The sequence below is a fragment of the Seriola dumerili genome, unplaced genomic scaffold (genome assembly GCF_002260705.1).
Source record: "Seriola dumerili isolate Sdu_G_001 unplaced genomic scaffold, Sdu_1.0 BDQW01000105.1, whole genome shotgun sequence".
NCBI classification, from domain to species: Eukaryota; Metazoa; Chordata; class Actinopteri; order Carangiformes; family Carangidae; genus Seriola; species Seriola dumerili.
In genome coordinates this window covers 672,215-699,994 of record NW_019174360.1, presented here as the reverse complement: position 1 = coordinate 699,994, position 27,780 = coordinate 672,215, and the positions used below count along the sequence as shown (strand labels likewise).

The 27,780-nt window shown below is 42.7% G+C and overlaps 1 protein-coding gene across 1 annotated transcript in view; it reads right to left on the bottom strand.

The window, feature by feature from the left end:
- The window catches only part of LOC111222690 (sodium channel protein type 2 subunit alpha-like), a 33,053-nt gene extending 28,839 nt beyond the window's left edge, over positions 1-4,214 (bottom strand). Inside the window, exon 1 of the mRNA XM_022746492.1 lies at positions 4,018-4,214. The gene's annotated coding sequence lies outside the window, so the exon portion shown is untranslated. The remainder of the gene's footprint in view (positions 1-4,017) is intronic.
- Positions 4,215-27,780: the final 23,566 nt, after the last annotated feature.

The window sequence follows — 27,780 nt, the reverse complement described above, 5'->3', positions numbered from 1 at the left end:
AGCAACAGCTGAGGTGGACAGCATGAGAAAAAGACAAGCAGAGAGAACATGATCTTGCCACTTCCTCCCATTTACTCCTCTGTTTCAGTCTATTTATTTCTGCATCTGTAAATGGTTTTTAAAGAGTTGGAGGCAGCACTTTCCTTTTATTGAATAATTAATATTTAATTAATGGCCTCAAGTTAGAGAAAAATTGAATGAATGAACTGTTTTCATAGTAGCTTTCATCAGTAGAAAGTAACTTCGCTGAGTGATTGTAGATCGGCAACAATCAGCAGCTACTGTCCCACCCTTCACACCCAGAAGCCCATCTTGTTCTCACAGGACAAAGAGGGAAGAAACACAAACAAGATCTCCCCCAAAAACCCTGGTGAGCCATTATCAGCGCAACCTTGGTGCCATCCAGTCTCTGCAGTCTCACAGGTGGGCCTAGTTCCTCCTGGGACACTGTACTGGCCCAGAAAACAGGAGCCTCCCTCCCTCTGGCAGAATCTCAAAAGTGACGTCTCCTTCAGTCATCAGTTTTTTAATGGTTTTTCCAAATGGAGCAGAGATGCTTTCGCAACCTAATTTTCTTTCCATTTGGGTAGAGCAAGAGGACATTTTAAGCTTGTTGACATTCAACCCGAGTGGCAAGCAACTCAAGGGAAGGTCTGGAACACGGTGTAATCCACCAAACACAGTATGATAAAAATATGAGTTTGAGCTTCATGTGTCAGGCCCAACAGAACCAACTACTACTTAACTTATTACAAAACCTCTCAAAATTCATGATAATATCAAAAACATACTGACATTACTACAAAATCGTCCTGTAAAACACCTTGTTCTTAACAGTAGAAACTACTTGACATGAGTTAGACGAGAATATTGATGCCACTTTCATGTGTGCACGGCAAATATGAAGCCTTTGCCAAAAGCTTGTTAGCTTAGCTTAGCATTAAAAATGAAAACAGTAGAAAACTGCTAGCCTTGCCTTCCCCAAAGGTTAAAAAAATCATCATCAAATCAACTACAGCCAATTATTTGTAACTAAAAATTCAACTGTGTTTTGAACATTTAAACACTACCACACTATCACAAACCGTTTGTCTTAATGTCAAACCACACATAAATGTTTAATTATAACCATTTCTAGACGAGGGAGCCACAGCAGCCAGCTAATGTTGTGTTTCAAAGAATTCATCAGCCATAACTGTGAATTAATTGTAGCTTCTCCCATAGGGGCGTCTCATAAAACACATCTGCTTGTGTCCCAAAGACTGCCCCGGGACCCGCGTTGTGATGCGAGGACTGACAGCTTGTCTAGCATGAGCTGCTGGGTGGTGGGGGCGGGGGGTTGCAAAGCCTGATCGACCCTGTAGGTCTAACATCCACACCCACCTCAGAGCCCCAGCTATCAGCATGGTCAACCCTGGAGTCAAATATAACATGACAGGCTGGAAACATATAGGGACAGATGACATTTCCGCACATGTATGATATTCATCACATGATACAGCCTATACTATCTCCAGTGCACATCAAATCTTGTTGTGATATTTCAAGGGTTATCTGCGGTTTTCAAGTATTTCCACACAATGACACAACGCTGTTGCTAGGCAATAAAAAAAAAAAAAAGCCTCAGAATAATTTATCTCAATCTTTTTTCTAAGGGTCACAAAAGGAGCCGTCACACCGACCTCTAAATGATGACATGAAATCTTGACGCAAGATGTCACGCTCTAAATCTTTCAGCAAGGTGGTCAAGCGGTTAAATGATGAGGTTGAAATAACACTCAAATGTCCATGTGCTGGACAGAGATGCCAAAAATGTCTTCAAAAGTTAAGCCAGAAGTCTGATTCAGAGTGTGTATCTGTCTTTTCTCGTCTTACTCTTCCTCCACCACAGCTCAAACAAAATACTGTCTACTGAAGCAAAAACACTGAATTTAGCACTAAAAAGACTGTAACTTTACCCACGATACACACTTTGTGTAATTCGGACAGGTGAAGCCTCATTTCAGCTTCAACTGTGGAACAGTGAGAATCCATTTATTGCACGAGTATTGTTTTAAGACAGACTTTAAGACATGTGAACTTCACCTTTACACAACATGCCCTCCTCTAAGAGCCCTCAAGCAAAAACACTAGCTCTCTTTTTCCACGGACAGACATTTCACTTTCCAGGGGCAGCTGCTTCAGAAAACAAAACAAATGTGCAACCTACCTGCGTATCAGACATTTTGAAAAGACCTAACAACAATACATCATCTCTGGAGTGTTTACCTGCTCACTGCTAATCCTGCTAAATCTACCTCAGTTGTTCAGATTTCATGTGAATGACTGAAACTGCAGCTGACATGGTGTCAAAGGGGCGCTGCTGTCCATGGTGCTTAAAGCAATGGCGGCCTGTGAAAACAAACAGAAACCCACCGAAACTATGTGTTTAAATACATTTAAGCTACAACAACATGTCTGTAATATTCATATAGATTTGTGTCACTACAGCGAGTTAATTGTGACCTTAAAGCACTTTTTCTTTTGCATCCCCTTCCTTTAAAAGTGGCTAAAGGTAGCAGACGTTTACGTATGACACTTCTATTTTAATTTGGAGCGGCCATATTGATTTTCTTAACAACTAATATGGCTAATTAGAAAATCAGAAATACAGAGACGACGGGTGTCAGACGACATGCTACCTTTAATTGTCGCGGTTTCAAAAGGAGCCGAGGGGGCCGCGGCAGCTGTCGCCATGTTGATGATGTCTCCGCTTCATCTCCACGACTCCGACAAAACAAACGACACTTTTTGAATTATATCGACCGTTGATTAGCGGCGGCCATCATGTTTCCCCCCTCCTCCTCCTCCTCCTCCTCCTCTCCAGATACGCCACCAGCAGCACGACGACTCGCGGGAGCAGAAAATAACAGGAAAAAAGGCGACGGCACGTAAACACACACACACACACACGCACACAGACACACACACACACACACACACACACACACACACACACACACTCACACACGCCGGTGAGCGACCGACCGAGGTTGAGGCTGTTAATCGCTTCAGCGGCAGCAGCCTCCCATTTACATCCCCGGGAAACCGGTGATGCTCAATCTGGGGTCCGGGAGCCACCCGGGGTCCTTGAACTGTGGATCCAGGAGGGCTTCAGTTTAACTAACATAAATAAATACTAACACGTTCCCCCCGCCTCACTTCTCCATTTTGTTTTAGCGTATACAATTAAATGCTGAACCCACAACAATGAAGGTCAAACTCCAATCAGACACGTTGAAACTGGAGGTGTACTGAGGCTCAGTGATGTAACAGGTCCACAACAAGTCCTGCCATAAACCTCTGAATGGGTCTGAATGAGTCTGGGCGTGTCCTTCCCAGATGTGTCTATGCTTGTAATCAAGACCCTATATAAGCAGCAACTGGTTTACCAGAAATAGAAATAAGCCTTCTTTTAAATTGTCACTATTTATGACATGTCTTCAGAAGGTTTTTTTGTTGTTGTCCTTTTTCCATCAAACATGTAAATAACAGTTAATATTTCACACCAAAAAGGGCCTGTATATAGGGGGAATATATTTAGGGGTGGGGGGATGCTAATATTTGAAACGTATTTTTGTTTGTCACGACGTGGAGGTTATTTTTGTTCATTTAATTTGTTTGCAAATGAAGGAAAAATGTCTTCATATAGTCTGTAACGGTGTATATAACGTCAGTTTAAAAACACCTTCAGTGAATTAGCTTTTATGAAGGGAAGAATAAAGATATATAAAATATGTATTACACTGAGGTTGTATACGCCTATCACGCACGCAATTAGCGGAGGCATATCAAAGATTAAATATAAAAGATATATAAATCACAATACGTTGTTCTTTCATTGCCTATGTCTCAAACAAAAGACATCAACATTATAGTGTTGTTTCGTCTCGGCAGGTCCCGGTATCTTTCAGTGGAGGTAAAATATCATGTTAATAAGGTTGAGAGACCCTTCTCCAAAGATCTGGATATACTCACCACCATTACGGTGCCCAGCAGGTGGGGACCTTGAAGGTAGATCCCATCTCCGAAAGAATAATCCTTTATTCTCGCAGGTATCTTGTCAATTTGAGATTTAAAACCTTTGTCTCTTCCCGAGAAATCCCGTCCGAGAGGTTGGCGGATTATCATATAATAAGCGCTCCTTTGATTTCTTTTTTCTTTTTTCTTTTCTTTTTCTTTTTTTTTTAGCCGCCTTTGCTTGCCGTGGAGAAATCAATCCGCGCTTCCGGTTGGTTAGGCATCACAGGCTGGGAGTGAATGTCCTTAAAGCTGTGACTGTCGCAAGATGGCCTGGATGTGCACTGCTAGAAAATATCAAACTCACGAGGGAAGCAGAGCAACAGCAACCTGTTGTTGTTCAGAATTCAACCATGAATCACATTAAATAGTCGTTTTTTTTCCATAAATAGCCCATAATGCAGATTAGATGAATTAATACTGAGTTTAATTTAATTGAGAGCTCAAATTTGTCTTATTTTGGTAGCCGATTGCCCTATGATAATCAGTACATTAAGGTAATCATCCTGCATATTTATGTTCATTCTTATTCAATTTAATTTGCAAGTTACTTTCTAATAGACCAATGTAACTATAATACACCTGTTTAGTAATGCACAATGCATGACTTTTTCCAGGCATTTACAACAGTGGTCATATGGTAAATAATGAAAATAAAACTAAAGATAAAGATTATTGTTATATCACTTCTAGAAAGTGCAAAAGCCACAGTCACATACTAGTGTATCTTTTAGAAGTTACATTTTTGCTGACTGCTGTTAAGATCAAAATATAGTTTATTAATATGTTGAATGTTATACAAATAAAACTCCACTTCTACATTGCCATTAAAGTATTTTGACTGTGTAATAAAAGTTGGAAGCTGGATTTTATATCTATATAATAGATAAAAATTTATAAAAAAATAAGGAATTTTAGCTGAAAATGAGGTGGAGATTGAGGTGTCAGGAAACAGTCATGTGCACGCTCACGTGGAGACCACATTGGGGTACAGACCTCAACTCCCTCTGCATTTTTCTTGTAAATTCATGCCACCTGGTGGACAGTTGGCTGCATTACACTCACTCGGTTACCTAACGCCTATATTGTGAATTAAGTTTATTTTCTGCTGTAGTTGGGAAACTGTTGCACACAGTAGCATATGGGAAAAACACAAAGGTGGACAAACTGGTGATCCCAGTGCGGGTGTGTGATATGAATTTATCTCAGATGTGTGTGATTTGAATAGGAAGGTAAAGTCTCAGTCAGCAGAGGTAGACACACCCTGTGTAGCATGTCACGCTCTCATGGGCGCAGGCAGTTTCACTTCAATGTGCAAACATAACTGACAACTCCTTGAAACGCACTTTAACAAGCTGCATTTGTTATTATATCATTTATTTTAGTTTTTATTTATAAAAAGTCACTATAAAGTGTCTTTTAATTGTCAAGCTGCCAAAATCCAGACAAGAGAGAGTAGCTGATCAAAGCATGAAGTGTTTAATGGACTTTTTTTTGCCCCTGAGTTTTACCTCTTGCACCACATACAGTAGAGTCTGCCATGACATTCTGGTTTAGGAAGCATGTATGCAGGCTGACAGTATCTGCAGATGTTACCTACAGACCTAGAGATCCACAGTCTCTCTTCTCTATCACTGAAACAAAACAGTAATTCTCAAGGCCACATTTCTACAGAATTTTATAAAGGGTTTTAACCATATATAACACTATAAAATTGGTCCTTACAATGAACAGTGGCAGATGAAGCCTAAAAAAACACTCATTATACAAATTTGACTGTTTGTCAACAATGAAATAATGACATTTGAGGACATTGCTTAAAAGTGTTCATGGTGTAAAACATACATACGGAGTGTCCTTGGTTATCTCCCACTCCACTGGTGTGAGCGAGTTTGCCGCCGCCCTCCTCGACAGCTGTGTGTGACTTCGCTGCAGGTTTCATTAGAAGCAGGGTGATGAATTTGGGAGCCTTGTTCAGCCTGTGGGGTGTCACAATTAGGTTGTAGCATGTCGGGAAGCTTTCAGTGTATAATGCTGCAAATTAGAGTATGGAATAGGAGGAGAAGTATCTCCATTATAATATCCACTGTGTATAACAATCTGATAGCATGTGTCATATCAACACCTGTGATAATAATGAGGACGGCTGCTGATAGCATGTCAATTTAAACAACACTGCCAAGGCCTTAGAGTATGAATCTGGTCATCTGATATGATTTGTGGTTAATTGCTGGTAACTTAACAAATATGTGATGAAGCAGCGGGTACAAATGCTGGAGGATGGAGAAAACAAAAAAAGCTCACTAATGAGATATGAGGCTTAACAGTACAGATAAATGTGGGCTCACTATATGACAAGCAACAGGTGAGTAATGTGTTGCAACAGCTTATAAATGATTATAAACGAAGTAATTTCTGGAAAAACCAAGAGTTTGCATGTACTGTACATACACTTTGATTCTATAAATGTTAAGCTGAAGAACAGTACACCACTTCCTGAGTTTACATGAGCCTACACATGAATGTTGAGCAGAGGATAACACTGGGAAATGAAATCATATTGTTGCCATTTTAATTTCCTTTGACAGGAAACATAAAACTTGTCAGTATCACGCCACTTATTTCCTCACACGTCTCTGGCCCAGTGTGGATTTTATGCTATAGGCCATGTGGTAAATCTATCTCTGTCCTTCTACCTGCTTATCTAACATTAGAGGTAAAACTCCAATGTTTGCTAGGCTAGTGCATGTGTGTGGCCTGGCCCTCTTCCATTTCACAACATGATAAGTGATGATACAGAGCGCCGGACTGGATGGTGTGACTAACAGGCTTTCTGTTCATCTGTTAGTCATCAAAAGAAGTTCATTAACCTAGACAGTCACACAGTGATCTGTTTACTGCAGCCAGCTACTGTAGGAGCTCATTGAGTCTCCACTGACAGACTTCACAATGAGATTACAAGATTACAGCCCGTGTGGACATGTGTTCCCTGCGCTTAATTTGATTAAAACTCCCACTTAACTGCCTGTTACTGCTCACCTACCGCATGCAGATGAATCAAGAGCTGTGTGTCATACTACAGCAGTCTGCCCCATAGATAACATCAATTTGATTCATTAATGAGGTGCAAAACATTTTCTCTACAAGAGAGTTTTGGCTAACTACACATTATTTTTAAATGTAAAAACCAGGAAATCCTTCTCTGAATCAAAGCTAAATAACTCTACAGTATAAGTAAGTACTGTAACAATAAACCAGTGACACTGTGTCAATAATGGGGGGAATATAAGATAATATCTAATAGTTTGAGGCTAATGTGATATTTAAAACAAATAGCACAAAGTAGGTCACTGAAGTTGTCATACCCTCTTTTGGTAATCCTTTCTTTAAACTACAGAGGTGCAAAGATTAAGATAACTTCACCGCCAATAAATTACAATTAAATCTAAAAAATAATATTTATCTAACCCAATAATCTAACAAGACTAAGAGTCTACTGTCACGCTAGCTGTTCGGCTAACGTCAACATGCTAACACGTTTACAGTGACAATGCTAATGTTGCTGATGTTCAGCAGGTATTTTGACCATCTTTGGTGTGTTAGCATGCTAACATTTGGTAATTAGCATAGTAGTATTAGTAGTATTAGCATTAAAATGTTTGCCACAGTACATGAGATAAATACAGAATACACTGAACTTATTGTACTTACTCTTCTGTATGCTGGAAATTTTCCTGTGCAATATATTAAAATATAATTGTGTCTATTAATTATCTGCACAATTAATTAATTACAGGAGTTATTTTTAGTCCACACACCTCCCTCAACTTGCCTCAACTACTTCTACTTGAAGATTTACTATGACAGCCTCAGCTGCCCTGAGAGGACTGATGTGAACTTGTTTCATTCAGCTGGGTTATACAAGAAGGTTGGAAAGACAAATTAATGACACAGAGAAACAAAAGTACAAACAAGACAGTGTGACTTTCCATGGGAACAAAAACAGTCTCATGCAAAACCAAAAGCTCAATATTGTGGATGCAGAGGACGACTGTCAGGGCATTTGTTGATTCACTGCCGTAACTGCTCTGAAGTACTTTCATGTCACATAACCTCCATGTTCAATAAGATATAATACATTGTTTTATTTAACTGACCCTTTAGCATTGATTTACATATACCTTGAAAAACTGTTATCTATTTATGATTCTTTTATCAGAAAAGGGGATGAAGCTTGATTAAATAATTTACATTGAAGCACTGATTGGAGAGCAAGGCTATACAGTATGAAGGACTTACAGCTGAGTAAATATTTAGCCAGATCCTATGGAGAGGATCAGTAGCTTATGTGGATTACAGGCCTTTTTACAAATTGACTCGTATACTCTTTTAGGGAAAAGGTTTCGCTTTGCAGACTGGTTCACCAGGTTACAATGTTAATGCCCGTGTAGATACCCCCCCCCTCCACCACCACTGCCACCCACTAAGCATACACACAGGACACACAAATACAGACATGCAAAGAGAGATCACATGACAGGGCAGGCCCTGTAGGTGTGGTATAGGCTTGTCTGCTAAACAGGGATTGCAAGGGAAAGAGTCCTCACTCCCTCTTCCTCATCCTCTCTCCTCCCATCACTCAATACAGAAGAGAAAGCTGAAAGAGAATGGGAACAATCTATGGACACAGGTAAGTGCAAAATACAATAGACTATAGATACGTACTGTATGTAATCAATGACGTGTCTCTGAATATGGTAGCGTGGAGAGACGCAGCCTTTTAGAAGCACTAATCCCTCTTACTGGGGAAACAGTGTAAGCTTATCTGGAAGTCAGCATTACTGCTTGGACAACATGGCCGAGCACAAACAGGGGCTGAATGGAGCTTGTCCTCAGAAACATTTGTTTGTGGATAAAGACGACTTTTTATAGTTTCATTACAGTATTAATCCAATATGTCAACTATACAGCAGGCTCAGTTTCTCTAAGGCATTGCACTGAGGATTATTTAGCTCTTTCTACCAGTAGAACAATGATCCTATTGTTATAATATGCTTTTGGAAGAATTTATTTATTTATTAAATACTTTTATTTAACAAAAAGTAGAACCAGTGGACAAATAAATGAACAACTGACTGAAAAAGCTATGTTTCAGTATTACAAATATATGAAGAGTAAATTCGCAGCTAAATAAATAAGTAATTATTTCAGTTTGTGCTTTAAATTCCCATATACAAATGTAATATAAGTACATATATTGAATTTCCATAAATGATCTATATGTACATATAAAATAAAAGTGAATATGTAAAAATTATTTATGAAACCTATTACAAATTGGAATACATATGTCTAGCCCATACAAATATGTATGTTTATGTATATAAAAGCATATAGAATTTTTATATGTATGTTGTTTTAATGAACTTGCATATATACATATATAGTTGCAACGTGTTATACCATATAAAACTTCATCATATACATATGTTTTAATATATGTACATGGATTTTTCATATAGGTTATAAACTTATATCTTCATATATCCAGAGGATGTATATATGTGATAATAATACAGGCGACATATATGACAACTTGCTGTAGGGACATGCATGTCATATATGAGATTTCTGTATGGGAATATATATTAACACATTTTATATTTTAAATACATATTTTATTTTTAAATGTAGTTTGACTCCAATAAGATATGTTTATGTTTAAGTTTATCTAAACTAACAATAATAACTGACGATACTGAATTATTAATGTCATACTCAGTCACCTCTTTACGTGCGCGCCAGAGGCAGTGCCAGTGGCACGCGCGCGTTGATGAGCAGATGCACACAGCTGTGTTGTTGGCACGCTCCGGTGAGCTGCTGGCTTAAAAATACACCGAGGGCGTTGACTTTAATCAAAGTGTTAAAAGACGCTGTTCCTAAGCGACGGAAAAGTAGCACGTAGGGTCAAAGGTGAAGACACACAGAGTCGTTAAATACCTCGAAGGAGGAGGAGAAGTTTCCTGGACTGTGTCGGTCGTTGTTGGAAGTTACTAAGTTTTTCACGAGGACACAGCAAAGTTGGAAACGTTGATTTAATTCAGTTTTCAATCAACACTTTGGATACAGGTTTCTGATTTGTGGTGTGGGAATAGTTTCACGCTTGAAGAAGAGGCTTGTCAGGTAAAACTTTAATGTGTTTATTTGCCTAATGTTTTTGGCTTTTTACAGGCTTGGAATGAATGAATACATCAGATCTGTGCTAGCATTAAACACAGTATATCAGCTTGGTCGTAGGACAGTTCTGCTGAGTGTTTTCTGACCAAATAATGAATTGATTAATAGAGGAAATAAAGGATTTTTGGGTGTACCTACAGTATGGGAGTGAGAGTCACACCCTCAAATCTCTGAGATGTTTTCGAGCAGCTCTACCTCACTGACTGTTTGTTGTTCCTGCAGTGACGTCTCAAACAGCCTAAATTCTTTACTTAAACTGATTCATTTAATTCCCGCAATGTGTCTTACCTGTCAGGAGCTTTACCTGACGTCGGGAACAGCATCAGATCTTGGGTGGCGCCCTCAGCTCCCTCGAGATGGAGGAACAGGTGAATCCGCTGGAGAGGGACCACTTCCTGTCCGTGGTTCTGCCAGGGGGGATGGAGAAGAACGCCACAGTGCATGGAAGGTCGGCCATTTCTTCACTTTTTCTTCTCTTCTGTGCAGCAGTTTTCAGATTTAAAAATACACTGTGATCTCTAATCGTTTGCATAACATGGCAAACTCAGAAGATTTAAGATAAATTACCGTCATCCTTCTCTCTCTAGTAAACCAGTGATGGACTTACTGGTGACCCTTTGCGCAACTTACCACCTGAATCCGTCTGACTACACTGTGGAGGTTCTGTCGCCGAACAAGAACAACATCAGCTTCAAACCAAACTCTCCCATTGGCTCTCTAGAGGCGGAGAGGATTGTGCTGAAGCCCAAGATGGTGGAGGAAAAGATCAGGAGGCCATACATGCCAGAAGTAAGAGAATGAGGATATAAAGTCTAAAGGGTTCAGCATCCTGTAGATATAACTTCTACTTTATTATTAGGAATATTTATCTTGTTTACTTTCAGTGTCAATCCACAGCTGCATGAAATAAGCAGAAACTCTCTCTTTGCAGGCGACTGTGCGTCTGTTGATCAACTACAACAAATCCCATAAGGCAGTGGTGCGAGTGAATCCCAGAGTGCCCCTTGAGACGCTGCTGCCGCTGGTGTGTGACAAGTGTGAGTTTAAAGTAGAAACCACCGTCCTGCTGAGAGACTCTCAGTCCAAAGAGCCGCTGGACGTGACCAAGACCTTAAACGACCACGGGCTGAGGGAAGTGTTCGCCAGAGATGCGGCCGGTAAGGAGCCGGCGGAGCATCAGCTCCGACCCAAGACACCTGAAGCAGGTACGTCAGCGGACTCAGCCTCTATTCCAAAACCCTGAGCGCTGTATGTCCCACTGAGTAATGCATTAAATAAAATAAACCCTCGCTCTTGTTGTGTTCTCCTACTGTTGCATTGATGCACGGCTTTTGAAAAAGCTCGGTGCTTTTCAAGCTCAAGGCTTTTCAAGCGTTAGACTCGGACCTAAAAATACTATGTTTGATTTATTTTCCAGCTTTTCCCGCAGCGGCCCCCGAGAGCTCGGCGCACTGCGAAAACAAACTCATGCAAATAGACGAAAACATCAGCAACAATTTGAGTCACATGCAGCTGTGATGTGTTCCTCTATTTGCTTGTTTTCTGTCCTTGCAGTTTATTCTGTCGTCACATCTGTGTAAACTGTGTTTGAAGCTCTAAATGCAGCTTGTGTTTTGTCTATTTGCTAAAGCTGCGGCGTGTTGAGCTCTCAGGGCCACCGTACTTTGAGTTGAGTTCCCTCCCTCCTCCTAAAGGACATCCTGCAGCTCACTATCCCACTGCTCCACACACATTTAGTTTGAAATGAACTCTGGGATGTGTATTGTATGTGTATGTATCCACGCGGGTCTCAGTAAAATGGACTTAAGATATAATAATAGTGTTGTTTTCTCAGCTGTGGCACCAACAGAGCTGATCTCACCTCCTGCACTACAAGGTAACACACACACAAACACGTTCCTGCACAGTCTCAGCTGTTATCCAGCCTTCGCTTCATTCACTGATCAGGTTCTCGTGCTTCCTGCAGACCTGTCGAAGAAGGAGAAGAAGCAGAAGGAGAACGCAGGATTCCTCAGCTTATTCAGGAGAAGGAAGAAGAAACCTGAGATGGTACGTCGGCAGCTGGCGATGACACGTGATGTCAGCTGTTTACGTGGATAGGGACGCTGCTCTCCAGTGATGCAGCTCGTCTGACCTGATCATTTCCCCTCTCTGTAGGAAGAAGCAGTGAGTGCTCCAACTTCTCCCGGTCTCAGTAAGCAAATGGCAGTCAGTATGAGTGAGCAGGATGTTTGCTGTTCTGACACCCTGCAGGCAGATATGCCCAAGAAGAGGCGAGCGCCGCAGCCACCCATGGGTGCATCACAGAGCGTCCCCAACAACCTCAGCACCTGTCATCTCAGCGGGCCACAGGTAGGTTAATGGTGGGGAGGAAAGACTTCTTCTTTCTTCTTCTTCTTCTCTGTCTGTAACTTCTTTTTCTTCACCTTCTTCTTTGTGTGTGTTCTTCTTCAATTTTCGGTGTTTGGGAAACAATGGTGACATCCTTCAGTAACATAATTATCTCTCTGTAGAGATCAGCAGAATCTACCTTAAGGAGTACCAAGAGGAGGGCCCCACCCCCTCCCTGTGCAACCACGCTGCAGGAGCCGCAGCAGCTGCAGGAGCTGCAGGAGCTGCAGGAGCTGCATGAGCTGCAGCAGCTGCAGGAGCCGCAGGAGCCCCGGGAGCTGCAGGAGCTGCAGGCAGACACACAGCACGTTACAGGTAAAATCTTCATCGATGACCTCTGAGCTGAGTGATTGGATCCTGTTTTATTACTGTGAACTTCCTGTTTGTCTTGCCATCTGGTGGAGAAAGCTGAGGCAGCATCACTGAGACAGCAGCAGAGATGAAATATGCTTGTCGAATAATCCCAATTGACCTTTTACAGTATTTCAGTGGAAATCAAATGGGTTTAGAGTAGGGGTGGGGGTGGGGGGTGAATTCTTGTATCTGCCAAATCCTCACGGCTTCATTCAGGGTCAAGAGAGATTGAAGTTAAATCAAGATTAAAATGTCAAAGTTAAAACCATCAAATAGAAGATTTAGCAAATATGAGATTTAGCAGTTAAATCCAGCACAAAACGCCTGCTTTTATCAGCCCGGGCAATTTAACCCCGCTCAGGGCAATTAAAGTGACCCCGAGCCTTGTTCATAGAACATGTTGGCTTCAGTCCGTCCCGAGATAAATCCCTCCATTGTCCGAGCTTTCATTCCCCTGTATTAGTCTGTCTGATATGCTTTTATCGCCGGGGTTCAGCCTCTCTCTTTTTTTTCCTGAGCTGCTTTCACAGGCTTTGAATGGACAATGGTCATTCTGTCATTAGACACAGGTTAATGGGGAACTGTAATTATGTGAGGAGCACTCGCATTGTGCAAATAGTTTTTAAAAAAGTTTTAAAGCAGTTCTTCTTCTTCCCTGTCATTGTTGTAATCATCAGATTAAATTAGTGTCTCGGTTCACTCCCTTCATAGTCAACACTGCTGAGTCGGTGTCAGTCGCAGGCGGGAAAACAAACTCCCGGCTCAGAGTTGATGATGGTCAAACACACTCCTGCTCCTCCTGCACTTATATAATCATGACCTGTCAGAGTCTAAACGCCTCCATTGAGGCGGGAACAGTGAGAGAGTTTCATCCCGGTCGAACTTCATCGTGAACGTCATGATTGTAAAGATGGCCGCCCTAAAGCCGAGCTCTTTCTCCTCCCTGCTTACAGACTCTGTGTTACCTGAAGGGGCTGATTGAGGGCTGCTGCTGCTGCTGCTGCTGCTGCTGCTGCTGTCGTCTCCTTTTCCTCTCCTCCTTCCATCATCCCTCTTCCTCCTCTCCGTCCTCCTCCTGCGTCGGCCTCTTCTTCCTCCTTCCCACCGTAGTGGCTTTTTATGGATGTGTCACTGTGGCCTGCTGCACCTAAACTCTTTTCATTTGTCCTGTTTTTTTTAATTTTTTTATTTGCTCATTCTTGCCTGTTTTTGTGAAACTCTGTTGTTGTTTCTTTTTCTTTCCATCGATCAGAGTTTGTAGACGAACTGCCGTGCCTTTGATTCAACATCAGTACTTGGTAAATGAATCATCTCGACCGTCGATACTTTTATGGATCGACCAAATCGATCAAAAAAAAGTCTTTATTACCAAATTTAAGTGAGCCAATCAGCATGCAGCATGCTTGGACCGAGATCTAATAATGTGAGTGTAAATGAGAATAAAAGTAAAACTAGAATTTGCACCGTGATGTTTATTGTAATTTTCTTTTTTGTTAAAATAGGTTCGATCAAATTGGTTTTGAAAAAAGTATCAATAAGAATCGATATCGAAGTCGTTGGTTCATCTATAAGCAATTATTATTTTCCTGTCCCTTTTGTGAAATCATAAATATTCTCTTTATTATAATCATGTTTTATATGTTATATGTTTATTCCTCTCTCTTCTATACAGTCTGTTGTATATTAATGTTTTGATATATTTATGACTCTCTGATCTTAATTCTTATTAATTCTAATTTATTTAGACATGATGCTTCATAATCACATGACACAAGTTTATATGCAGGATTTTTCGTTATTAATCAGCATTTGTCTTTTTGCAATAAAAGTTGAATTTAACTGTAAATCTTGATTTCATGTTAAAAATGTCTCTGATCATCTAAAGTGATTTAAGTTAGAAATAAAACCACAAGAGATAAATGAATGTGGAGAATTGAGTTTCTTATGTGTTTTACATGATAAATGACACATGCACTGAACTCCAGACCTTTTAATTTGAAAAACTGTGTCCATGTCATCAAGTCTTTCCTGTCTCCCCAGGGACCGTAGACTCTCTGAACACTGTGGAGGAGCTGAGAGAAAGTGATGAGTCGGCCTCTGTAAACCAATCAGTGTCCTCATCTTCGTCACCACATCCATCACAAACACGCTCGTCCTCATCCTCCTCACGTCCGTCGCTCGATCCGTATCTGCCTTCGTTCAGAGCGAAGGACTTCTCTGACGCCCGCACGTCTCTCGCCAAAGTCCTGACGTCCTCTGTGTCCAAAGGAACGCTGGTGAGGCGTTTGAGGAACTCTGCCACCTTCCCGAAGTTACACAGTGTCTCCTTCACGTCCAGGACTCACAGGGGTCCAGAGGCTGCGGGTTTCTGTGCTGAACTGGAGTCTGTTATCAAGTCTAAACTCCCCACTGAGCCTGAGTGGGAGGATCCTCTGCAGAGGAAGGGAACGACCACTTTCAAAGTGGTTCCCTCAAAGAGACAAACGTCCCACGACCCAGAAGTCACTGAGGACGTCCCAGACCAGGACCAGGTAACGGAGGACATCTCAGACCAGGACCAGCTAACTGAGGACATCTCAGACCAGTACCAGCTAACTGAGGACGTCCCAGACCAGTACCAGGTAACTGAGGACGTCCCAGACCAGGACCAGCTAACTGAGGACGTCCCAGTCCCGTACCAGGTAACTGAGGATGTCCCAGACCAGGACCAGCTAACTGAGGACGTCCCAGTCCCGTACCAGGTAACTGAGGATGTCCCAGACCAGGACCAGCTAACTGAGGACGTCCCAGTCCCGTACCAGGTAACTGAGGATGTCCCAGACCAGGACCAGCTAACTGAGGACGTCCCAGTCCCGTACCAGGTAACTGAGGATGTCCCAGACCAGGACCAGCTAACTGAGGACGTCCCAGTCCCGTACCAGGTAACTGAGGATGTCCCAGACCAGGACCAGCTAACTGAGGACGTCCCAGACCAGGACCAGGTACCTGAGGACGTCTCAGACCAGGACCAGGTACCAGTAGAAGATGATGCTGGGAGTGAAGCTTCTCCTGAGGCTGAGAATCATCAAACTGAGGCTGAGGAGGATTCATATCCCCCTGACAGACCAGACACTGGATCACTCTCCTCCAGTCAGGAGCTCCAGGCTTCTGACTGGCCAGACTGTCCTCCACCTCCACATGATTCAGACAGTCAGGACTGCACAGNCTAACTGAGGACGTCCCAGACCAGGACCAGGTACCAGTAGAAGATGATCCTGGGAGTGAAGCTTCTCCTGAGGCTGAGAATCATCAAACTGAGGCTGAGGAGGATTCATATCCCCCTGACAGACCAGACACTGGATCACTCTCCTCCAGTCAGGAGCTCCAGGCTTCTGACTGGCCAGACTGTCCTCCACCTCCACATGATTCAGACAGTCAGGACTGCACAGGTACACCTCCTTCTGAGGACCAGGACAGCGATGAAGGGCAGGGAGAAGAGGAGGAGGAGGAGGCAGCAGCTGGACTGTCGGCCTGCAGTGACGGTCGGATCCACTCACAGGATCAGAGTGGATGTCTTCAAAGCCCCAGAGGACGGTCTGTCAATACAGATGTGGACCAGTGTGGCTCATACACTGATGAGAAGGAAGCTGAGGAGGAAGTGGTACAAGAAGAGGAGGAGGAGGAGGAGGAAGAGGAGAGTTTCCCTCCTCCTCCTCCACCTGTCTTCTTTAATGAAGAAGTGATGGAGGAGGGGGAGGAAGATGCAAACACTTCCTCTCTGCCACCTTCCCAGCCGACAAGTCCCACCTGCAACGGGCAGACCAACGAATTCAGCGACGACCACCGACATCATCCAGATGTGTCGACTTCAGCCGCGACGAAGCTCCGGGACAAGATGAGCGCAGGTCCGTCCAGGTTTGCTCAGGCGGTGGCCATGGCTGTGCAGAGGTCCCGCCTCCAGAGCCAAGGGAAGGCTTTCAGCCCGCGGGCCCCCGCCGGTCCCCACGACGCCCTCCCCTCACCCCCCAGGTCTACCTATCAGTACGGTGAGTCGCTTCATCCACCATGTAATCACAGTTTTCTGTGTCTTTTTTCATTGGCGGAGACGACACCGTGCGTTTCTTTAGCAGAAGCGTTTTTTTACTTTGTCTTGAAAGCATTTTTCCAGAGTCCAGTCATATATTAGTAGTTTATCCAGTAGTAACTGTCGTGGTCTTACAGGACTTCTGCGTATATGAACTCCAGTAAAGTTTGATGTAATGTACATATGTGTTTGTGCTGCAGGTGCCTGAGCAGCTTCCTCTCTCTCCTCTGAGGGAGTGTCAGCAGCCGGCCGAGGACGCCGCGCTCAACGAGCGACTCGGTCATTAAAACAAACTGCATCATTTTTCAGAGACGAAACAACTGAGTTTGGATTTTGCTAAATACGACTCTTTATTTTTATTTTTTAATTTTTTCTGACACCGTGTCGTCTGGTTTCATTTTGAACTTTACGTTCACGGCTCGAACATAAACATTCTCTGTTGTGGAGGAGGCCAAACGTGCAGGACACGAGTTGTTGAACTGACAGCGTCCTGTTGTTTCTTTACTTCCTGTTAACTTTTCACTGAAGATGTGCCAAGGCGGACACAACGCTGACGTCAGAGCTTTTTTCTTGTTTGTTTTTTGTTGGGTTTTTTTTCTTACTGTAAAACAAAAGCAATGATGTCATTCCAAAGACTTATTCTATGTTTGTGCTGGAATTTTATTTTCTCCCTCAGGATGTACTTTTTGTTTTTTGTTTTTTTGCAGTAAAACTCATGAACTGCGTTTCAGGCTGGTTTGTTTTCCCGCCAGCAGGTGGCAGAAGAGCATCGTTTTTAAATGAGGCTCTGACCGTGAGCTCCTTGTTCATCCCATCATCTGCTGGATGATTCACAAGTGACACATTTTAAAAAGAAATAATAGCAACTATTGTTTTTCTTTACTCAGGAGCCATAAAGAAAATTTTAAAATATTAATTTAACATTTAAATTTCCATAAGTGTCTCAGGATCCACATGAAGGACAGAATAGAAATATATATTTAACGGAAACATGAGAATTTCCTGCATTTCCAGAAAGAAAAATAAAAAAAAATCCTTGTTGGAAGCATCAGTTTTATGCCAAGCATTTCAACACCTTCCTGAATAAACTCAGTCCACTTTGCTCACATGCACACACTGTTATGTCTTTAACGGACCCATAGCTCAGGGCAATACTGCATAGCTATACTTGGGTGCCAAAAGAATCCGCACTACTATACGTATTGATCCAGCCCTGGCCTTGGAGGAACAGCAAGGAGCTGTGCGAGGTAGAGACCTAGCCAGAACCGCCTGTGGCTAAACCTCCTTGTTTGCCAGGCCTGGACTGAGTGGGCTCGCTTCAAGACTTTTCTTTCTCTCTCTCTCCAACACTCCTCGCTCTACCTGAGGAGAGAGAGAGGGAGGGAGGGAGAGGGAGAGGGAGAGGGAGAGGGAGAGGAGGACGGGTTGCTGGTGGATGATGGGAGGTGACCGTTGACCCTGTCGTGTTTCTGCAGCGCTCCCCCCAGAGGGGGTGCCCGGCCCTCAAGGGCACAGCCGTGTCACACTGCCGTTGTCATGGAGAATGCCATTACCGCCCCTAAGGGAGAGAGCCACATCTAACGTTTAAAAAAAAAAATAAAAGTATGTGGAAAAAGAAACACACACACACACACACACACACACACACAAGAAGCTGGAGAGAAGCTCTTTTCCTGCCTGAAGAAATGATATCCAATGTAAGTGACAACTGTGGCATTATCCTTCCTCAGCACTGAAAGGTTGGATTTCAACCTGAGCAGCGACGTTCATGATTATGCAGACACAAGAGAGCGGGAGTCATAATGCAGCCTAACATGAAATGCTACTCTGTCATGTACGTTTATGATCCAGCACCTAGGAACGAAACCGCTATCAGCACCGAGGAACCTTTGAACAGCAACGGACAAACAGGGGGAGTCTAAATCCTGGAGGACGCGTCAGTCACGTGACCACGTCCCCCAGGTTCAAACGCGTTAATGAGCCAGGGCCGTGGCGTGAACGCGAGAAACCAATCCTTAACTTGGATTAGGTATGAAGAAAAGAAAAAACATGGCTGACTGAGCAGCACAGCAGTGACGTGATGGAGCTCAGAGCTTCTGCTGGGTCAACGTTCGACTCGGGACAGTTTCCTTGGACGAGTGAAGACGTGCGACGGTGTCCTCGCTGCTGCACTTGTTTGCTGTTATTCATCAACTGGTGTCACTTATTACCATGGAAACGAGTTCAGATGGCAAAAGAAACCTGGCCCACATGCTTGTTTTCCTCAGGCCCAGTATAAGCCGGGGTTACACGGCTCGAATCTGGCCCGAATCTGGCTCAAATCCGGCCCGTATACAGCATGATTTTAAGGCGCTACCGCCGCATCTGGACAAACAACCCGGCGCAGTCAGTGCTGCCGGATATCAGCCGGACTCCGCCCGGATGTGAGAAGTATACGATGCGCAAAAATCCCCCAGAATCCCCCCGGAGAGGTCGTTGCCCAGATATTTCAAACTATGAACCCAATCCAGATATGATCCCGAGTCGTGCAAGAACCTAAACAGTGTATCTCTGGATTCTTGGGGTTTCGGCGCAGTGATATGGGCCGGACTCGGGCCAAGTTGGTTTCTCGCTGGGGTTATTTTTGTGAAGTTGTCTAACTTGAATTAATCTAATTAAGATTAGAGAAGAAAATTACGACCCAACACTACAGATGGTTCGTAAAGCCTCTTAGATAAAGATTTCATCTGTTATGGCCTATATCTGAGAAGACGCTCAAACCTTCAGATCTTCACCTACAGAAATACACATTTTACTCATTTTGCTCAGAATAAACAACAATTTGACTTGGCCCACAAACTGAAGCCGACTCTGAACACACACACACACACACACACACACACACTACATCTCCCAGCTCCAATCAATAACGCAATAGCTGGCCCACACAAATAGCGGTAATGCACATTTATCATTTATTTATTCCTTCATCTTTTCATTCATCTCTATTTAGTTATCCATCAGGTGGTGTGAAGATGCCCACGAGCTGGCAGAAGTCAGAATCTGATTATAAAACAGCGAGCAGGCCCGGAGGGGGGAGGGGGGAGGGCGGCGGCGGCGTCTGCATGTGTGTTCGGGGCGCACATGTGCATCGCAGACTACTAATATATGTGTGTTTACATGGCACCTCAATGCTTGGGTAGAAATAATCAATAGATGAATCACCAAAAGCGATGTAGCCCTCCCCAGGCAGAGCGGTTGCAGCTTAATGCTATTCTTTTCCATTCACCTTGGGAACGGCATCCATCAGGCCTCCCCCCGAAGTGAGGCACGGTTGCCTGAAACATCACCAGCGCTGGAGGGGCTTCTTGGAAAGTGATGCAGGGAGAGCACAGTTGACCCCCTTCACCTCCTCCATGTTTGCGCTCGTTTCCATCCTCTTTGGCGGAGCGGCAAATCACAGAGTTCCTGCCTCATTGGCATTGTCAGGCGCTTACAGTAGTGTTTCTCTGCATTGTGCTGGTGGTTAACTGGTTCAAATGTTATGGAAATGATATTTACCTCGTCTTTGATCCTGTAAACTCCAAACAGGCAGGCCTCCTTTTCTTTTTTTTCTTCTCTCCTCCTCTGGTTGAGGGAAGAAGGACTTAAAGAGGTGCTATAAATACAAACAGCAGGAAAAAATAGATATCCAAAAAGTGAGTGTTAAAATCAATCAAGTATCTGGATTGTATGTGCTTGAGCTGGAGCCTTTTTTCAAATCATGATTCACTGCTGCTGGCACGTTAAAGGACACAGCCGAACCTTTTTGACACAAACCACAAAGTCAAGCCGGTTTGATTCATGACGCTCGGGCGGCACTATATAAAATAAGCAGCGAGGAACAAAAGCAGAGGCAGCGTGTGATGGCTGAACGTGGAGGAGACGGTGATAGATAGTGGACAAGCCCTATCTCGCTGTCATTTTTCTTCATTCATCCCTTATCACTGGATCCTGAGAGAGAGAGAGAGAGAGAGAGAGAGAGAGAGAGAGTGCAGCTTTTCTCTTGTGATAAATGGTCGACATCTCCGTCACTGCTGATCAAAACCTCTGTGCACCTTAATGCAAAACAATGCGTTCCCTCCCTCTGATGCTCTGACACCTGCAGCCTGCACCTGCGACCGGCTCCAGTCTAATCACTCTAATGATCGCAGCAGCTCTGCCCCTAATCTCGCTGACAACTCCAGCTCTGCATCACAGTGCAGTGCTCGTGTGCGACCGAGAGGGGGCACAGCAATCCCTGCTTAAGAGCAGCGGCGTGACGACGGGCCTGAGCAACACATCCGCTTTGATGGTGGTAATTAAGACATGAGAACAGAGCAGTCCACGGCGACTGCTGAGGTTGTTGCTGATTAGGCTTTTATTTTTGGTAGTTTTGGCTGTAATTTACAAAGGAGCTTTATATGAAAGTCTTAACATGCGCACAGTCTCTCTTCACAATATTTACAGTGTCAGTTCACCGGATGAATCAGGTTCGAATACTCTCTGAACAGCTGAGAGTTACGGTTTGACGGCCCTGGCGTTTTTTTGGATTCAGATTCAGATTTCATTTTATTATCCCCCCAAAAAAAACCAGATAAGAAACGACACAATACAATAAAACTACAGTATAAAAACTCAAACACAATAAGAACACAACACAAAGGGGAACCCGCTTAAACACTTTTTATAGACTCCCTCCTGTTCTTTATATTAATGGATCAAGAGCAATAAAAATCACACGTATTTATCAGGTCACATTACAGCTACAATAAACAGTAAAGAACAGACATCGCTTTAGAGTGTGCGCTCAGTTTTTACAGGTGTGTCTTCACTGTGTGAAGTGTGTGTAAATGGGTGGAACAAGTTCAAACAAAAAGAAAAACCCACGAAGCCGCATCATGACAGTGTCTGAACCTTCAGCATCGTCTTCTCCATCGACAGCGCGGCGGCCCCCGAGCCGCTGCCGCTTCTCAGACGGTTCAAGTCGTGTGATCATCCGCCTCAAAGTGAACTTGAACAGATTTGCGCCGGACCACGAGACAAACTTCTTCTGAATTTCTAATTTCAAGTTTTCGAATTGCGAACAAAAAACAAAACCCCAAACACAGCCCCGGTCGTCGTCCCTCCTTCCTCCCCGCAGGTGCACCGTTATTTAAAGCTTAAAACTCTGACGCAATAAAACAAGGTAATAATAAGAAGAAGAAATACTTAAAAGTCACTTTAAATGAGGGATAATGGTTTCCATCACATGTGGACAGATGCAGTGAGTGTGTTGACCGCTCTCCTCTTTAGGAACAAGGCCGTTTGCTTTAGTTCCTGTCTGCTAACGTTACGTCTCGTCTTCTTCCTCTGAACCTACATTTAAGCAGCAGCAGAAACTGGTCAGTGTTTTATTGGTTAGTGATATCACGCTGTAAATATAAAAACACTGATGTTTTACGGCCGTACGTCGCAGGCCTCTTGATGGAGCCGCAGCACTCGGCAGCATTCACTAAAAATACAAGAGTTTTTATTATTTTTCTTTCTTTCTTTTTTTGTCTGTCGTCATTAATAATTCATCTCTTTTTCTTGGATGCTAAAACAACAACAAACAGGACAACAGCTCAGATAATGTATTCAGTCAAAAGCTCATTGTCTGATGGGGGGGGAGGGAAGGGAGGGGGGGGGGGGGGAGGAGAGGGGACAGAGAAAATGTGCACTGGAGTGAGACAAGAGAGCACCCCGACAGGGAGAGGCTCAATGTCACTCCGCACCATGGCGGGAAGGAAGAAAAAACAAACGCCAGAGGGGAAAAAAATAAAAAAAATAAAAATAAGTAAAAAAAAAAAAAAAGAGGGAGAGAAAGGAAGATACAGTTTGTAAGTCATAAAAGCCCAATTAGAGGCATTAGGGTCCTCAGATGGAGGATTACAATGAATAATTTGTGGCTGCAATTTTTCTCAGGCTGATTGTGCCATTAACGTGTGTGACAGAGAAGAATATATTTTGGAGAAGGGGCTTGTAGAAAAGCTTTCAATGCAGGAAAAAAAACAAAACAATAACTCAAGGTTACATGTATAAGGTGCCAAATCTGCAACTGGAGCGTCCATTGACTCAGCTGCCTTACTTTAAATCTCTTCACTCCCCCCCCACCCCCCCCCAGCCCTCTCCGTCAACCCTTCATTTGGAGTAGCTCGACCTTGAATGTCTCCGGTGTGAACCGGTGCCCCGGCTTTCACATTACGCCAGAATGAATCCTGACTCATTCAATTTAAACCCATCAAGAAAGCACAATACAAGGCAAATTAGCTGCCATTATTTAGACACTTTCATGCCCCCAATTTGAGGTTATATGACAATTAGTTACATTTGTCTCCATTATCTTCATGGTTGTCCTGTTCTCTGCAACATACGTAAACCTCTTCTACGGGAGTTTTATATTTATATCTTTACCTCTCATACAGGAATTAAACTACTTTAACACTTATTATCGCTTTAATCTACGGCCGTTTCTTTGAGTCATTATCTTCTGAAACATATTGAATATTTATTTGTGTGAGGATCCATTCTTTGAGTTGAACTGTGTATGTGGAGTTTACCGATAAGGCTTCGGCCTTGTGCGGATAATTACGATCTCATGGAAAAACATATTCTCCTTTAGGAAAGTGAACAAAGGAAGTCGCAGCTTGTTTTGCTCGGGAAAGATCGACTCATGATGTTAAAGTGGCAGATAAACTGATGTAGATGTAAATTGTTCTCAAATGAAAAATATTGTTTTAAAAAAAAAAAGAAAAAAGGGTTTACAACAACCAATCATCCTCTTCTAGATTTTAGTTTTCTTCTGTTTGATTTGATTAATTAGTCGTTCATCTTTGTTTGCTTCGTCTTCCTGCCTCGTGTTTTTGTTTGTTTGTTTTGTGACTCTTGCCAGGCCGTCGCTGTAAATAAGAATTTGTAAAATAAAGGTTAAATGGAAAGTAAAAAGACGGTTTCTCTTATTCGTGCAGCCCCTGTAACGTGACTGAGAGATCCACATGGAAACTCCTGCACGGTGCAGAAGTACAAATGATTTCAGATGAACGTTTTACTGCATGTTTTAAATGTAATTGTCTCAGTTAAACGGTGTAATAAAATGTATAATGGCGACGTTTTCATGAGTGGATCCACACGAGTGACACGATTCATATTCATGCCAATAGTTTCACATTATTCTGTTAATCTAGAATAATAAAATAGAATAATAATAAATACAAATTTAAATAATAATAAAAATCTTGGTGTAATGTGCCAGGAAACAGCAAAGTGGCAACGAAGGCAGAGAAGAAGAAGTTTGCTAGCGAGTAAACATGGAAATGATTTAAAAATAAATGTTTTATTTGATGAATTAAACAGTTTTCAGGCATCAAAGACTCACACCTTGTGTTTTCATGTCTAACACTGAATGTAAATAAAACTTTAGTTTGTTTGTTTACAACAAAACGCCACATGGCGCCTTTGAGTTTCGACAGTCACATGGTCTGTAGGTTGTGCTGACAGTGGAAATCTTCACACTCTTATGATCAGTTCTAGTCAGCGTGTGTTTAAATGTCGTGGTGTATATTTACACAGCGCTGTGACCTCGCTGACCCGGAGTCTGTCAGTCACACGTTCACTTCCTGTTGAAATGCGAAGCGGCGCAGGGATCGGTTCAGAGAACAGAATCAGTTTACGTCCTTTAATGCAGTTTAATGACTTTTCTCATCAAACCCAAACACTCCCTCTTCTTACAGCTTCTACTGTCTTATCTCACACATATTTCCTACATCCACCTCCGGCCTCGTGAGCTGAAGGTGGAAGGTTCGGAGCCTGAGAGAGAGGAACTGAAAGGCAGCGCCTCTTTGGAGAGATACGTTGCGTGAAATGTAAAGTCTCACTTTAAAGAGTTTGCTGAAGTAAAGGCCAGCGCTATTAACAGGTGTTCGCGCCGCCTCCCGGCTCCGGTTCTGGAGGCAGCTTTAACCCCGGCGCCATCACACTTCGGGTAAACAAACATGAACCCAGCACACAGCAGGAATCTGCTTTTCAGAACCTCTGATTCCCCGCTTGAAATCACGAGATATATTTACGGCAAACTGTCCGTTTTGTCTGAGATTGCTTTTAGAGTTCTGGCATTCACATCGTCTTTTGTTAAACATGCTATAAAATGAAGGCAAACATGTAAAAACCTTTTAACGTTACAGAAGTTTCATGTAAAAAAACAAAAAAGCAGTTAACAAAAGGTCTTTTTTTTTTTTGACAGCGTCTGCCAGAGATAATTTAGTGCGAGATAAATCCTGCCAGTTATGTTTCTTTGTTTTACCTGAGCCTCAGTTTTCCTTTTCCCTCCAACATCACTGAGGGAAAAATAGTTTTCAGTGCGGCAGCTGCTGCTTATCAAATCTGAAACTCAAGTGGTTTCAGTCCCAGACAGCAAAACGAAACTTCTGGCTCAACAGACCCCCGGATCCTCGGCCCGAGTCTGGCCCATATACGTCCACATCTGGGCAGAGTCCGGCTGCTGTCCGCCAGCAGGAAGACTGTGGTCCAGATGTGGAGGTAGCATCTTAAAATAACGCTATGTATGGGCCAGATTTGGGCCGTGGAACCGGGCGTATACCGGGCCAGAGGGGAACAAACATGTGGGCCGAGTATGGGCCGGATCTGTTCTGCTACTGGCGTCTGTACAGTGTTGTAGTGTTATCCAGTATCACACAAGTTAAAACTGAGCCTTTTCAGTTTTAAGGGAATTTAACCATAACCTTTTAATACTAAATAAAATCAAATAAAACAAAACAATTCCAGTTATATGGAATAAATAACCGTCTGTGTTGCCGGCATGAAATTATAGGTTTTCAGCCACTGAAGGAAAATCTTCATCACATTCTCTTCATCTGTCAGTGTCAGTAAAAAGAGATGTTTTCCCACCCAACTGAGTGATATATGTTCGAACCATTGATTTCTGCATCTACAAAAATAGCACCTGAATGTGCGTGTGTGTGTGTGTGTGTGTGTGTGTGTGTGTGTGTGTGCTGTACGAGGCACAGCAGCTGTCTTTTTCTTTGTCCTCACAATCTTTTTTCAAGGCAATGACCAAAGTTCCACGTTGAAGAAACTGCTTTGAACTTAGTTTTAATTGTATGTTTTTAGGATATTGTAAAGAGCAAAAAAGAAAAAAGCAGCATACCTGGCTCTATCTGTCTCAAATGTAATATGAATTCATGATATGATACCTGGAGTTTATTAATTCAGGGCCACAGAGACAGCTGAATAATGAAATTTAATGAAAATTTTAGATGGACTAAAAGTCAGAGTGCTTCTGTCATTAATTTTAAAAGCACACATACCGTCAGACTTCCCACAGTAATGATAAATTCCTCCACTGCGCTTCATGCTATATAGTAACTGTGCTGTGTAAAGAGGACGTTAGGTTTTTCTGAATCAAGTGGAATTCAAGGTCTTATTATATGAAATGGATTTCTAGAAAATGTGCACAACTGAAAAACAGTTTACTTTAATGTAATATTAGGGACTGTGGAAAAATGTGTTGTGGTTGAAAGGACGTCTGAGTCTAACGGTTCCCTTTTCTGTCTTTATTAACAATATCGATGGATTCCTCTTTTAGCTTTTAGCTCTTGGTTAGCGCGGCTTGTGGTGACTTTTACAGACTGATGAGAAAAATATGGACGAGACTAAAACACGCCTTTTCATCACAGTTTCTTGATTTTGTGTTGCCTGTGCTTAAAGTCGCTCTCTCTCTCTCTCTCGCTCTTCACCTTTCTGCACTCCTTCCTGCCTGAAGACGTTTTAGGATTATTCCATTGAACTGACACTGAACATATCGAATGTTTCTATGGTAACCTTCAAAAAAAAAAAAATGCAATGACACTTTCCTGGCTCGTCGTCCGGACTGCAGCTGAAGCATCACCACCACGCACACAACCTACGCCCTGATCTATTCCTGAACGCAGCGGCTCGACTCCTACGGAGCTGTATGCAAGTTTTGCTATTGCTACATGGCTAGCGTTAGCATTAACAGCTGTTTACTTACCAGAAAGAAAGGTTGTGAGTGCAGCATCAAACTTCATTCAAACACTGATGCTTTTCTTCCGGTGAAGTTAGCGTGCTAAGCAGCTAGCTAGACTAAATTAACTGGGTAATGTTGGTAGAAATGGAATGAAAATTAAAATACTGTTCATAACTTGACCCCAGAATAATTTCTCTACAGTCCTTTTATTTAAACATTTACTAACCACCAGTGTTTCCTTAGCAGGTTGTTGTGTTAATTGATACAATAAGATCTGCTGGCAGAGTATTTTAATTGGTTCATTATCAGGAGGAAACAGTACAAGGAGAGTCTGATTCCACTATTTCATGTGAAAGAGGAGAAGCAGCTACAGCTGCTGTTTGTCTTTGCATCACTTACGATTGATTAACTTCCTTACAGGCAGTTTCCTAACGCGATGAATATCTTTTTACAAGTAAAAACATGCAAGTCTGAAGGAAAACAACCACAACAACATAAACAGTAGCCTTCACAAGCTTCATGCTGAATTAGAAAGTGAATTATGTAACTCGGATAAAGGTGAAGACGAAAGGTAGTCCGAGTCAGACGCTTCTCGATAAATCATAACACACAATAGCAGCAGCCACAAACAACCATCTGAATTGTTCATTACTGC